Source organism: Diadema antillarum, unplaced genomic scaffold (assembly GCF_040938485.1).
Source record: "Diadema antillarum isolate AM-2024a unplaced genomic scaffold, OU_Dant_1.0 seq00000804_RagTag, whole genome shotgun sequence".
In the NCBI taxonomy this organism is placed as follows: domain Eukaryota; kingdom Metazoa; phylum Echinodermata; class Echinoidea; order Diadematoida; family Diadematidae; genus Diadema; species Diadema antillarum.
Window position 1 is genome coordinate 209,382 of NW_027271686.1, and position 13,119 is coordinate 222,500.

At 37.3% G+C, this 13,119-nt stretch overlaps 1 protein-coding gene across 5 annotated transcripts in view; it reads right to left on the reverse strand.

The window, feature by feature from the left end:
• Positions 1 to 13,119, reverse strand: part of LOC139739542 (diacylglycerol kinase beta-like) — a 165,725-nt gene that overhangs the window by 81,597 nt on the left and 71,009 nt on the right. The gene's annotated exons all lie outside the window — the stretch shown is intronic.

Consider the following 13,119-nt stretch of genomic DNA (forward strand, 5'->3'; position numbering starts at 1 on the left):
TCACGAAAATGCAAACAAGAACATCAAGCAAACAAACAAACCTAAAAAACAAATTGCTTTTGTTTGACCCAAGTCAGCCACTGGAAAATCAATTGCTAGTTTCTGACATGTTGGCTTCATGTGCGTAATCAAAATGTCATCCATGATGTTTTGGATAAAGTATGCTGCATCTAGGAGAAGCAGATCCCTGCTACATACAATGACCATCTCAAAGCCAGCAACTAACTAAATATTTCCAGACTGTATATTTTGAGACACATACCATCATTAAAAGACAAACAAAAACTAAACAGAAACACAAATTAAATGTAAATTGTCACATGAGCAGATAATTAATCAAGTAAAGAAAAAAGTCAAGCGAGGGAGTGGTTTTTTTTTTTAAATCTTAAAAAAAAAAAAAATAGCCAAGGAATGATGACAGCAAATTTTGATTTCATTTTCTGTTTGTGAAGTGAAAACTGAAACTGGCTTCAGCTATATGGATGGAAATTGGTAATCCCACCTGAATTTGATAACACAAAACAGTTCTCATGTGACAACACCAACACAAAAACACACAGACGCACACACACACACTCAAACACATCACCATCAAAACTGATATCTCTTTTTCATCCATCTTGGCTTGCTATTTTCCATGTATATGTGCGCCTCTTTTTAACTTATATGCGTGACCATGAACATCATTCAGTTGACTCGTCCTTACATTGTGAAACGGATGTTTGTACGTATGTATGCCACATGGAATGCCCTCTCTGTAATATATTCGGCAGTGAGATATTTTCAGTCCGTTAGCAGATGGCAGAAAAGTGTCATTCTTTGTAGTCATGTCTGAGAGACATGTTTATAATCACATTTAATGTAACAGGCTGTTCCGATGCTAAAATGTGTCTCATCGCTGACCATAAACCCCCCAAATGACATTCCGCTGTGGCAGCTGTGGTGCAATCTCCCTGGCCTTGTAATCAAAGCGCAGTTCTCTGTATAAAGCATGCATGCCACAGGACGCATATACAGACATGCATTCACCATAAACGTACATACAGTATCTGAGTGATGCATTGTTACATGCGTATGGAAGTGAATACTGGATTAAACAGGGATCCCCTCCTACAAAGTGTTTTAGTGGCCATGCTGCTCAGACGACAGCTGCCCACTCACAATCACACAAAAGTTAATGGACAAAAAGCCCCCAGGACCATGGACGGTAAGATGTTAATGAAAAATGTGATGACCGAATCACGGTTTCTTGTCCTCATTCAGATGCAAGAAGAACACGAAAATCAATGTGCATCAAACATGTTTCTCCAACATTTGTGCACATTGACTTATCTCCTCCTCTCTGTGTACTCAGAAAGAATCTGTTAACTTTATAATTAAACATCATTAGCATCACTACATCATCTTTCTGGACATTATCTAAATATGTTTTAATGAGGAAATCCATCCCCCAAATGAATAAATAAATACAAATCCTTACAGAATGTTGCAAAAATGACAAAAATCAGAAAAGAAATAAGGAAGATATGACACTTTGAAATTTCACTTTTTTGCAGAAAACATTTCTTGGCCATTCCTTAGGAATACTCAAATGAGCGAGATGATGATGTCATGCCCTCACAATTTTTCATGTATGTATTATATAAAATTTGAAAAAATCATTATTAGCTGAGACAAGTAAAAAGAAAATAAAAGAAAATAATCCCATATCAAAATATATTATAGTTAGCATTTGTTCTTATGTATTTCGGGTGGTTTAAGGCAGGTTCTATATTCATAGAGCTGAAATATGACACTTTTGTCATTTCTGTATATGAAATGAATAAGAAATTGTGATGACATGATATCATCAACTTGCTGATGTGAATATTCTTAACAGCTGGTCAAAAAGTGTGTGCCAAGAAACTGAAATGTCAGAATGTCATAACTTCTTATTTCTTATTCAATTTTGATCATTTTTGCACCGTTCTGTAAGGAATTTTTTCTCTTTCTTATGGATTTTACAAAATTCTGGAGTGGATTTCTTCTTTAAGGTTTCTTGGAAAAATTCATTTCTTGAAAACTTGAGAGCTGATATCTTGCTGTGTTGTAAAACTGTCTAAATCCTGAAGGGAACCATACTGTCTTGGAAAGCAATCTCTCACTTTCAACTTTCTTCCTGAAATCTTTTCCCTCTTTCTCTGTAATCTTGCTTCTCCTGAATTCTAAGAGCACCTCTGTTGACTTGCACAAATCTCTTTCTGTAAATGGATTCTCTCATTAGGCCAATTCACACACAAGAATCAATTCAGTTTTTGGATTGCAATGAAAAATCCTATCTAATTTCATACAGATGCAAAAAAAAAAAAAACTAAACAAACAACAATAAACAAACTTATTCGACTGCAAGTGAAACACTTTAAATCTCCAAACTGCACTGGACGTACTGATGCGAGGTGCATATAAAAAAAGGAACTAATTTGTGTGTGTGTGTGTGTGTGTGTGTGTGTGTGTGTGTGTGTGTGTGTGTGTGTGTGTATATGTATGTGTGTGTGTGTGTGCATGTAATTAAAACACACTGCTGGGGGCAAATTATCATTCCAGTTTTTGAAAATTCCAGATGACTGACTTTTGCATCACGATGCGATCATAACAGTGATTTTTTATTATGTATCTACACCCAAGAATTATTGGCATTCCCCAAACCAATTTCTGTTTAAACCTTTGATTTTTGGAGTGTTTTTGAGATTTTTAGATCTGTTGGTATTTTGAAAGTGCTACATGGCCCATTCTCAGCAAAAGCGTTCAAATACGGAATTTTGGTGTCGCCGACATTCCATGACAGTTTGCGGTTCCCTGAAACCTATTAGATACTATTTAAATGTTTATAATATATCACGAGGACTTTATTTGTTAGAAATAAACACGATCAAATGCGGTCGTCTGCCTTTTTGTATAAAATCTTGCTGTTAAACTTCGTTAAGACCCCCAAAACGCAGTGTCGCCGGCTATTTCAGAATTATGTTTTATTGCTCCTCTCCGTCCACAAACACACTTTCTAAATATCATTTTCATGGACGATGAGCACATCATATGTGCTAATCACAATACTCAAAAAGTTCCAAAATTTTTATTGACTTCTTTTTTTATAGCCTTTTGAAACCTGTCGCCAAATTCACCGCCAGATACGTTACCAGTTTCTTTAGTGTTACAGCATTGGGAAAATAACAAGACTATGCAATGACCCTGTGTATATGAAACCCTGAGGATATACTTCATACACTGCAAGTACTTAGATTTTTTGTGCAACAGCTCTTTATTGAGAATACGGTATAATGTTTGAAATATCGGTTTTCTACACTTTTATTTGGACAGATACGTCACATACTTTTCACCCCACCCACTCCGACAGATATTGCAATGTCAGACAAAATGTATATTATGCATTACTCCTCGGAATGACGCATCGATTCAACATTAAAGTTTAGTACAAGTGAGAAATATTTGGTAGATATCGCTCTCATAATAATATGATCGACCATATACGTTACCACAGATACGTTACCCCAGATACGTGACCGAATTTTGCTCATTGGTCTTGTGCTTTCTGGGGATCAAATCTGGTCAATATTCATCCCTACACATTACATGCTTCGTTTTGTTGGACCTCAGGATTATATTCTTACACCAAAAGGACAGAGAGGTGAAAAAGAGCAACACTTCCACATGATTTTTCTTTGTGCGTCAGTGTCTCACAACTTAATGCCAAGTTTTCCGACAGATACGTTACCACATAATCAAAATGCTGAAAAGAAATTGTAAATGTTTTTACAAACAAATCGTTGTGTGCTCATAAACTCCAAAGTTCTATTCTATAAAACCCAGCCACTTTCATATTCTATGCAACAACTTTGAACGTTTATTTTACAAGACGAAGCTAAGATTCAGCATATCAGTTTTTTGCTTTTCAGATTTAGCAGATACGTTACGTATAATTCAGGGCACCCACGGTGACAAATAATGTTATGTAAAACAAAGTGTTCATAAAACAATTCTGCATAGAATGACGCTTCCATAAAAAAATAAAGTTATGTTCAAATGAAGAATATTCAGTAGAAATCGCTTTGTAACTTCACCGACAGATTCATTTACGGTACGCCAGATACGTTACCAAACTTTGAAAGAGTAAAAAGTAGTTTATGAAACGCTTCCGAGAAAAGTTTCAGTGTTCTGTTGCGTATTTATTCTAGTGTTTTTCAACATATGAAGAACTACTCAAGATTCATTGATAAGTTGAACAATTATTTATTCATTTTCATTAAAAGGGATGAGCCAAATACGTTACCATAGGTCAAACAACTGTTTAGCATATCGAGTTCATAGAGAGTGTACCTACTTCCTTCTAAGTGCCTGCAAAAATATATTTTTCAAACCTTGTTTGCATTATCCATCAAAACTTAATGAATATTTACAGTCAGATGGATAAATACATTCAGACGTAAGATGAGAATATTCTGTGAATGAAGAACTCAGCTTTCACATTTATGGCTCTTTTCCACTACATTTCATAGTTTAAATATTACGTACAATGTTTAAAATGGTTAATTTTGGCTTACATCATTCATTTTTACATCAATTCATGAGGTAAATAATTAAACAGGTGATATTTATTAATTCATACACAACTAAAATTATTACTTATATTTTACCAGATACGTTACCAAAGGTGATTCGATGTTTTTCAATAGTTATTTCCCCAGGAAAGCAATTCATATTTGTTTCCTGTGGAAATTCCAGATCGGATCGTTCCCTTTGCATGATTTGTGGGATTCGAAACTTTATTTGTAAGCGAAATTTGCTAAAAATACAAAGTGAATCTTAAGGTTATATTTCATTTCAGCAAAAAGCATATTTCAACCTACCACACAGAAATAATTTCTACCAATTAGCAAGGGATGACAACATCTTTACCTCTTGAAAAACCCCAATATCTTTAGGGGGGACAGATGTATTTTCCTGAACAGAAATTGGATCAAAACAATAAATTTAATTCAGAGTTAGGAGTCCATTACAACATGTAAATTTGCGGTAACGTATCTGATTGGTGATCAAAAATCATATATGATGCTCTATTTCAATTCATTTTTACTCAATGAATGGCCATCATTTAGAATGTTCCACTTTTTGTTTCGTATTTGACCGGTTTTGAAGTTTCCGAAAACACATCTTTGTATGTATTACTTTGTGGTTGATTTTTCGGTTTTACTCACATGGAATTGAACACTTAATCTGAGAATGGCCCACATGAAAGACTGAAAGGCAATGTTGTTTCTTTTAGAGGGATGGGGACCAGATGTAGAATTTATACTGATATTGCTGCGGAATGTCATTGGAACTTTTCCACTGTGATTCGCAAGGTGATTACTTTCCATTCTCTGAGTAGTGATGTCTATGGACCTGCATTTATCAACTTACTTCTGGTGCAGAATTAAGGTTTCCAAAATATAATCAGGGGGTTTTAGACGGTTGATAATAAAACACAAAGCTGTTTTGATTATGGGGTTAGAAACATATTACTGAAATGCAAAAAGAAAGCACAATCATAAACATGTTTGAGCCAGAAACACATTCTGTAGAGTTGATTAACACAGTCTTTTTGAAACATGTTAACAGCTCGGACCTGCCTACACCAATCACTTCCAACTATCAGCCATCTCCACTCCTCGGGTCAAACTGCGCAATGGAGTTGCGCATTGATAACATGCAGCAACTCAAGAAACATGATCCAAAAGGCATTTGCTATTGATACATTTTGATAGCGGGTATTGAAACACTGTTTCAAACATGGGAAAGTTGATAAACACAGCCTACATGACATACATTTTCAGAGAAAAAGGAGGTAAGCATGCCATTGATTTTGGTGCAACTTGATTGAGATCACCACTTCTGGCTTTCTCTTTTTTCTTGTTCTCTACTGCTTTCTCTTTCTTCCTCTATACCTCTCTTTTTTCCCATATGTATTTCTCTTTCTTTCCCTCTCTTTCTTTATTCTATTCCTCTCTCTCTCTCTCTCTCTCTCTCTCTCTCTCTCTCTCTCTCTCTCTTATCTTCATGAATGGTTGGTCTCTTGGGAGGCAGTAATCACATCCTTATTTTCTAGCAAAGAATGTCTCCTTTGAACCATATATAAAATGCCTTTCAAATTGGAGGGAGGTAAACTGACCAAATAGATATTTAGACAGCTAGATGGATGATCGAAAACTGGACTGATGGATAACATACAAACATAGAAAGATGGAAGGATGGATATAGGTAAGTAGCCTAATAGTGCTCTAAGCTTTGACAATGAGAGATACTGTCCATGATGGAAACAGATGACAAACATGAAAGACTCATCCAAGTAGATGGATAGATAGATAGATTAACAGATAGTGTTATCACTGGATATAGAGTGATATAAAGTGATCAATGGCATGATGCATAGAACTGGACAGACATGTAAAGGTGCAGTTACAAAATCACTAAATGTTGCTCAGACAAATATCTCCTGGGATTCTTTCCCATTAATAAATCAACATCACAACACCCTTACACACAAGCACACATATACCAAATTATGTGATGCCTTACTGAAGAGCTACTAGTCACACACCAACACTAATATCATAGAACCCATTTCAGTGTCTTCCTGTTGACAAAAGGAGAGAGCAGATATCACTCCATTAACCCACTGAGTCCAGAGTACACTTGGGCAGGTGTTTATGTGAAATGCCTGTTGCAGCAAAATCAATCCGTCCTCAACGGGTTAATTTGCCTCAAATTGAAAATCACTTCTCTTTTAATATAGCAACAAAAGCAATGCTGTACATCCCCTAAACATTGAGTACTGGTTTATCATGTGTGCAACACTGTCTCTGATCTCAAAAGAAGGACATTTTCACTCTTTTGTCAGTCTTACTCTCACCAGTCAGACCACCACACAACGCTTGCCGGTTGCTGCCACGTTTCAAAACTACACACTTGTGTATCAAAGTGACCAGTAGGTAGGTCTGTGACCAGTACATATATCTAGAGACCAAGAGTGGAGGAAATGAAACCATGTAAAAGCAAGCAACAAATAATATTAATGAGGGGGGCTAGAGAAGCTGTACCACATGAGGGTCCAGTCATAACAAGTTGGAGGAGAACTACAGTCACAGTCTTGTCCATCATTTCCTCACTCACCATTTCCACTAACACACACCCTGAAAGAGTACATGAAATGTCTCCAGCCAAATTCAAATGATAAAATGAAGAATAACAACACAAACAACAACTTTGGGGGAAAAAAGCACACACCCCATACCCCATGCATAATGGATGCAGGCCAGTGGTCGTCAGTGGCAACAGTTGTCTGTGCATCTGCTCCCTAATGCCCATTAGTGGAGACAGGACAGCACATAACAGACAGCAGCAGCAAAGAAAGAGAGAGAGAGAGAGGAGTGGAAATAAGGGCAGATGTAATGATGACTTAGAAAGAGGGCAGACGGACAGCTCAATGGGAAAGGACTATGATTTCAAAAGCAATTATTCTGGCCATAAATAAAATTACAACCAAGTGAATACAAAACAACAGGGGACTCACTCCAAGAGGGGGAAATTTAGGCTTTCTGTTTTCAAACCACTTATTTCTACCAAAAGTTGTAGTCAGGTTTCTGATTTTTCTGTTGTTACCTCTGCTAATAATTGCACAATGATTTTCAATATATTATAACATCATAACACAAAACCCTATCTGTTTAGTCTTTTGGTACTTTTCCTAGAGCAAATTTTAGATGTCTATGGCTGTGTTTATCATCTTTTCCATGTTTGAAACACATTTCATACCAGGTATCCACTATCAAAAGCATTTACAGAGGCCTTTAGGATCGTGTTTCTCGAGTTGTTGCATACTGTAAAAGTGGTTTCTGTCGCATACAGATACCTTCACGGTTTCCATCGGTGCCGACTTTTTCGCGTGTGTTTAGATTTGCGGTCGGCAAAATCTGTGAATTCACAGTCGGCAAAAACTGTTTTATTTTGCACTTTAAAACCCAAACTATAATCCAATTATTCTTTTATTCATTAAATAGAAATCAAAATTAAATACAGGCTTACCTGAAATCCCATCTCTCGAGTACTTTATAACATGCTTGTACCTACATTGCGCAGTATCGCTGTGTGTGAACCATCAATACACTCAATGCGCGGAATCTTCGTGTGTGCATGTGCGCAATAGCATTGTAACAAACGGCGAGTTTAAAACATTTTCGCGTGATGTTAAATTCGCGGTTCAACCTCAAAGCGCGAAAAGTGCAAAAAGAAAACCACCGCGAAAGAAACGACTTTTACAGTATATCATATCTATCATGAGTCAATATCACAGAGCAGATCCACTGTGCAGTTTGACCACAGGAGCAGAGATGTGCAGTTGGCAGTGGTTGGCGTGGGCAGGTCCAAGCTATTAAATGCATTTCAAAACGATTTTACGTCGATATCATCTCTACAGAAATGTGTTTCTGGCTCAAACGCATTTGCATTTTGCATCTTTTTTGGCGTTTCAGAAATGCATTTCTAACCCCACAATCAAAACAGTTTTGTGTTTAGCAGCTGCCCAAATCTCCCTGAAAGTTGTTTAAAGACCTTTAATAATTCTACTCAGAAGTGAGTTGATAAATGCACACATATTTGCTGGATTCTTGCAGCATGCCTTGAATGAGCTGCCAAACAAGATGAATGACAACAGACGCAACAAATAGAGGTCATATATCAATAGGAGGAAAAAAAAATGACTGGCATATGAAAACAATAGCAAAATCCATGAAGATTTACACTAATTAGTATGAGAAAAAAAACTCACAAACTTTTAATGATCTTTACATGAGACATTTAGATACTGAACTAAAAAAAGGAAATTAAAACTTCAAAGAAACTAAAACCCAACACACGACAGGCCATTTAAGCACTAGCTGCAGACAGCACACAAAAGCATCCATGCATTTCTACGGTAATCAACCCTTCTCTGCTGGGTATTAACGTGGTGATTAAACATCATTACAATTAAGTCCCATTCAGTACCTGCACGACATGGTGTGAGCGGTACATTATTAATAATGACTATCTAACACAGTTTTTAATGACCCTACTCAAACAGAAAGGGGGGGGGGGGAGAGGGAGAGAGAGAGAGAGAGAGACAAAGGAAAAAATCTGAGTAGTGCAGTAAGCATTCTTCCTCGCCTCTTGCGTGATGGTTGCCAATTACACTTCTAAATTTGTGTGATGTCATTAACGCGTCCTAACTGCGCCCAAATGGCTGCTGATATGTGCAATTACCTCCTGTCAACATGATTGCATCTCCCTCTGCCCTTATTTGATTCTGAAAAAGGGGGGGGGGGGAAAGACCTTAATTAACTTTGTGCACTATGGATTTGGGATGTTAGGGGCAGGGAAGTAAGCAAGAAACTATGTACAAAATGAAGAGCATGCATTAGTAAAAGTGTGTATAGCATAACTTCAAACTAAGTTTCATTCTCGGTTGGTGATGGCTTCAGTGGAAAAAATGGCATAAAGATGAAGGTGTCCATCTTGTTGATCTATACATTTTGAATTCGATAACACATGCATACCTTTATTCTGTTCTATATTTAATTTGTTGCTTTACTCAATTCTTCACCGACATACTCATTTATTGTATTGGTCTGTACTGAGCAAGTTTGGCCTCTCACACTAAAACTGAAGTCAATTTCCAGAGTACACAACACACTGACATGTGATAACTAATCTTATGTAGGAGTTAAGAGATTTAATACAGAAAAAAACATCAAACCATCCCATGTATATCTTACATGATCTTCAGGGTCTTCATGGATATGTTACATGGTGTAATGGTAAAAGGGACCAGTTTTTTGTTACATTATACACTCATACCTAATTGACCTGATGTCTTTGGTTTGATCTGAATGGAAGTGCATAGATATCACTGAAAAAAAAGTTTTAATTTTGCAGTAAACAGATATTCTATTTGTTTTCCATGTCACTAAATAGCACAATATCATCTCAGTTTACACACACACAGAGGTCACTGTCTGTGTATAACACAGCACGATATGTTTTGTTATCTAACTAAGATGGTGACATACTGCAAATTGCATGGAAGTGATGGGGGGGGGGGGGAGGGGCTTAGTCACCTATTCTTTCCCTTTTCTAGCCTAAACTTCTTTCCATCCAATTTATCACAGTAACACAAAAAACTAGATATCATAACTCCCACAAGCATGACAGATCAGACAAAGTCAGAATAAAGGCCTCCGCACACCAAACATGGTAACGGCAACAGCCTGTTTTGTTACTATGGTGTGCCAAAAGGAACTACCTGGTATGTCTGATTCTGTTCCCCACTAATAAATTTGTTACAAAATAATTCTTAAACTGATGATTTTTTCTGCTCTTGATTTTGACCTAAGGACAAAAATTTTTGGTGATTTTGGATCCAAATTATTGATTTTTTTTTTTTTTCAACAGAACCAAACATGGTTCCTTTTGGCAAGCGATAGCAAAAAAAAAAAAGAAAAAAAGACTGTTGCCGTTAGTGTGCTTGGTGTACAGAGGCCTTAGACGGAGAAACTTAACATACAATACAAGTGTACAATCAGCAAAAAATCATATGAAATGTAGTGAATTTGGTTACATGCTCCATGGCATCATGTATCATATTTGCTCATCAGAGGCAGTTACATGCTGAAATTTGCTGCCAAATCTGTCCATCTCAAATCTAAACAACTGCAGCTTTTCTCCAAATATCTCAATGTCTATGCTGGAGTCCAGCATATGATGAGATGCAGAGAGAGAGAGAGAGAGATCCAAACACAAGTGATCAATATGAAATGTCTTTCCATCTTTGAAATGGAATATTGGCTGTCAGATATTACTTTCCAAACTCTTTTCTTCTACCTATAGCAGAGTGAGAGATAGAGAGAGAGAGAGAGTGAGAGACAAAGAGAAAGGGAGGTGGTATGAGCCATTTTGTGGACAGCTGCCTGGAAACAAATCATCAACATTCGTCCACCTTCTGTCCCCTACCAACCAAGAAAACACCTCGGCTTTGATTGAAATATGCTTGCGGTCCTGCAAATAGGGTGCAAACTGAATTACATCAGCATTTAATACCGCATCCCTTGCAAGCTACACCACAGAGCTCAGACGCGTTTGAGTGTTTTGCCGGCCGCTTGACAATAAAGAAATATGCCATGCATGGATGGTTCACACTGCTGGGGCATATTCAGCATCACCCGGGCGCAAAAGGCAAGCGGCATAGTAAACAGTCAGCGAGGGATAGATGCCAGAGTGTTTTCTTGCCTTTTTAATATCCTCTTCATTCACATGTGGGGTGTGAATAATCAATGCTGCTGTGCTACCTGCACACATGGTTGGCCGAATTTCATCGGAACTGGCTTAATATCACCAGATGCAAGCAGGTGGTTGACTCAAAGAAATAAAAAGATGAGAAAAATGAAAACACGCTCAGTCAGAGGTGATTAATCATCATTTGCACTTTGGCATAAATAGAAAAATTTGGTTATTTCTTATAGCTGTCTCATCACAATGTGTACACATGGAGCACACTCGCTGACTGCTTACCATACCTATGACACCGCTAGAATTAGAAAGGCACTAACTACATTGTGCAGTGTACAATAATAGTAATGATGATAATAACAATAATATATATGCTACTGTTAACATGAATGCATTTCCAGTGTCATTCATCTCTAACTTCAGCTTCTAGTACTATCACCATACCTTTATTTCTGTTTCAGGATTACAACAATTTTACATTAAGCAAGAAGTTGTTAAACCATTACGAGGCAAATGAATAAAGAAGTTCATGACCTGCAAACAAGAAAAGAAACTTCCAAGCAGTGATTACCAAATGTGATAAGTGACTGATCTTCAAATGAGAGGTCATCATATCAATATTCTTTGCTGCATATGTGACCATCTCCACAATGTAAACTGCATGATGCCTTGTGTTCAAAACACTCAAAATATCCTCAGTACCCCTTCCCCCAGCATCAAGTACCGAAGATAGCAGCGCTTGGGGGCAAACATGAAAACAGGGAGACATTGGCCCAGGGCATTAAAGAGGAAGAAAATCAAAACAGCATTGATAGCACTGCAGAGTGGAGGTTACAACTGTATGCTCAAATATGCAATGCCCTATAATGACTCCACTTTACTTCTGAGATTCCCTCTCAATTGGCATTTGATTGTAAGGGCTGTATCCCACGAGGCTCTGCTGTACCAGTGAGCTTGAGGGTGATGCAGAATTGTTGGGTGATTGTCCGCTAAATAAATGTGCATTCAATGCTCTCAGGGGGTTTCAAGGTACTCTGTCAACACTTTATATTATAGCAAGTGGATTTGAGTGTGCGTGTGTGTGTGTGTGTGTGGATGGGGGCATTACTGTTTGACTGCTGCTGCTTTCTTTGTTTTCAATTTAACCACAGGAATTGTCTTACTCATTCCTTGTGCTATTGTTTCAGGATCTATGACACCCTATTCCTTCACATCAGTAAAAATATTTTCACATTGATCAAAATAACAAAAAATGCAATGAACAAGGGTACAGAACAGATGACTTATATAGCTTTTGAATATTATCAAAATATCCATTGTTTGCCTATAAGATTGTAACCAATATTTTCCACCATACTGGAAATGTATTCACTTCATTTGATGCAAGTTGTGATACTGGTAGCAAATTTTCACAGGAAAAGCTACATGGAAGATACAGGAACTAGATATTCATGAATTCACAAATGTATTCATCTCATCAAATCATCCTACACATGTGCAGCGACATAGGAAAGGTGAAGAAAAGGATAGAGCAACTCAAACCACTGCCACCATGTGGTGTGCAATCATACTGCTGCTCTGAAACCACAGGTGCTTCCCATCCAAAGTTTCAAAACGTTGTTTCAAAATGTTGTTTGCCTTGGGGTAGCACAATACCAATGTTGCATGGTCGCCCACTTACAAAATACAATATGGTGCTATTCCTGTGGTTCCCCATTATTGCTACTGCTTAAAAAGCCAAAGAGTCCAACACCTCAAAGTTCAAGA